Source organism: Vicugna pacos, unplaced genomic scaffold (genome assembly GCF_048564905.1).
Source record: "Vicugna pacos unplaced genomic scaffold, VicPac4 scaffold_21, whole genome shotgun sequence".
NCBI classification, from domain to species: Eukaryota; Metazoa; Chordata; class Mammalia; order Artiodactyla; family Camelidae; genus Vicugna; species Vicugna pacos.
Window position 1 is genome coordinate 9,426,696 of NW_027328742.1, and position 2,724 is coordinate 9,429,419.

A 2,724-nucleotide genomic window follows, 5' to 3' on the forward strand; every position below is an offset into this window, starting at 1 on the left:
GCCGAGGGCCGGGCTAAGGCTGCACCCTCCCTCCCCGCACCAGCATCAAGTAGCCAAGGCCCACTGGCGAGCGGTGTGCAGCTCGGGACCACCTATCCCATGGGCTCTGAGGAGGCATTGGGCTTCGGGGTGGGATGGGGGCGTGGGGGTGGGGCAGGGAATTGGAATGGCCTCAAGCCCCGCCCACCCGGCCGCCAGGGCCGCGCCCCTGGGAGCCAGGACTGCTTGCCTGCCGTGGGCCCGGGGCATCCCTGTCTAGCGGCTGTCGCGGTGGTGATCGGAGCCCGGAGCGCCCGGCTCTCGCGAGGAGAGGGCTGAGGGGGTCATCTGGGGTAGGGGTGCACTCCGGGTGTGCGGCGATCTGGCGATGAGGGCGGACAGGGTGAGGGGGAGGGGTTGCTGGGAGCGGAAGTGACCTGGCTGGAGGGTGGGGGCTTATTCCTCGGTGAAGGGTTAGGGGAGTATCTGCGGACGGTGGGGGGACGTGGGGTGAGGCCCGAGGGGTGATCGCGGTTTACAGGGGCTGTAGCTTAGGACCTAGTGGGGCGCAGACCTGGGGCGGGATTTGGGTGTGAGGAGAAGCAGCTTTGTCTCGGGGGTGCAGTGGATCGGGGACCGGGCGTGGCAGGGGGTGCGGAGGCATTGACTGGGTGGGGGGTCGGCGAGCAGTGGTAGCGGGGCTGGTGGGGTGAGGCCTGGCCCTGGGCCCGTGGTGGTCCTACTTGGGGGCCGGGACCCTGGAGGAGGGCGTGGGGGTCCGCGTTGGTGCTGGGGACCCGGCCAGCCCTGGCCGCGGGCTGGGCTCGCCCCACCGCCCCACCGCCCCACCGCCCCACCGCCCCACCGCCCGAAGCTCCACCGGCCCACTGCCCGGCCCCACTCGCAGCATCCCTACTGCTGGAGTGGCAGCCAAGCCTCCATGCTGCTGTCAGGCAGGCGGGAGGGGGAGGGGCGCTGAAAGCTGCGCGTGCGCGCGCGCGCACGGGCGCCGGGACGCCGGGGCGCTGGGGCGCGCGCAGAACGTGAGGAAGCTGGGCGGGAGCTGGGTGCTCCTGGACCAGCTCCCGGAGGAGGAAGGCTGCCTGGGGTCTCGGCCTCCCGCCGCTTGCTGTCGCCTCTGCTGCCGTCGCGAGCCAGGTAAGGGGGCGCTGGTGGGGGCGCGCAGGTCGGGGAGTCGGCGGGTGAGGCCTGGGCTTTGTAGTTGGGGAGGCGCCCGGGGGTGGGGGGAGGGGTGCGTCGGTGGGGTCCAGGCCGCGCGTCCAGGTTGGGACCGTGAGGCGGGTCCCGGGGCCCCCCCCCCGGCCTGGTTGGGGTGCCTTCCTCCCCCTCCTTAGTACTGGCTGAACCGCGCGGCTTTCTTGGCCGCCGCTCACAGGCGGCTTTGGCAAAGTGGGAGCAGCCCCGGGAGATGGGAGGGCGCTGGACGGCCCCGGGCCAGCCGAGACTGGCCCTCAGGCCTTGCGAGGCCTTCCCGCGCGGGTGGCCCTGCCCTGGGAGGTGAGGCCGCCCCGGACCCTGTGGGGCACAGGCGAGCTGGGGCAGAAGCAGGGGCGAGGCCGGGCCTTTGGGAGCTTGTTGGCCTCCCCCCGAGATCCAAAGCTTCTGACCAGTGTATTTTCCGTCTTTTGAGGACCCTCCCTCCTGTTTTGCACAGTGGCTGCAGCAAACGACATTCCCACCGACAGTGTAGGAGGGATCCCTTTTCTCCACAGCCTCTGTAGCCTTGATCCTGTGTGGGCTTTGGAATGGTGGCCACTCTAACTGGGGCGAGATGCCACCTCATTGTAGTTTTGCCTTGTATTCCTCGGATAATGAGCAACCTTGAGCCTGTTTTGTCATGTGCCTCTCATTGGTCGCTGGTGGGTCTTCGCTGGAGAATTGCTTCCTGAGGTCGTCTTCTGCCCATTTTTGGATTGGGTCGTCTTCTGTCCGTTGAGTCGGATGAGCTGTTTGGATATGGTGGAAATGAACCCCTAGTCAGTCTCATGTTTGGCAAAGATTGTCTCCTATTTCGTAGGCCGTGGTTTAGTTCTGCTTCTGGTTTCCTTTGCTGTGCCAAAGCTGATGAATTCAGTTTGCTCCCGTTTGTGTTTGTATTTTTGCTGAGTTTTCTGTTGCTTGGGGAGACTACCCTAGGAGAAAATGGGTGAGGTGTACGTGGGATACTGTTTGGCCTACGTTTCCTACCGAGAGGTGTGTGGTGTCTTGTCTTACGTTTAAGTGTCTAAGCCATTTTGAATTTATTTCTGCGTATGCTGGCGCTGTATGCCCAGGGGCCGGGATTGGGGTAGGGGGCGGGGCGGCTGCAGAGAGGGCAGCAGCGAAGGACGGGAGCTGCCCAGGCAAGCCTGTGGATTTCCTCCCGAGTCCCCCTCAGCCAGCTCTCTGGGCGCCTTCTTCTGCCTCAGGGTGGCATCTGACATCTCTCCAGGTCAATGGAGTCCCGGGAGGCTTCCTCCAATACACAGAGAGACAGACATATAAATAGGCAGACACGCTAGTCTCTTTCTTTGTTATTAACAGATAGATACACTAACCTCGTCCTCCTCCTCCATTACATAGGTACACAGATACATACATACAAAGACAGACAGGCACACACCAACACACACACACACACACACACACACACACACACACACACACACAGAAGCCTCCTCCTACTCCTCAGTTAGGTAGGTAGATGGACACACCAATCTCCTCCTCCATGAAATAGATTGTCAG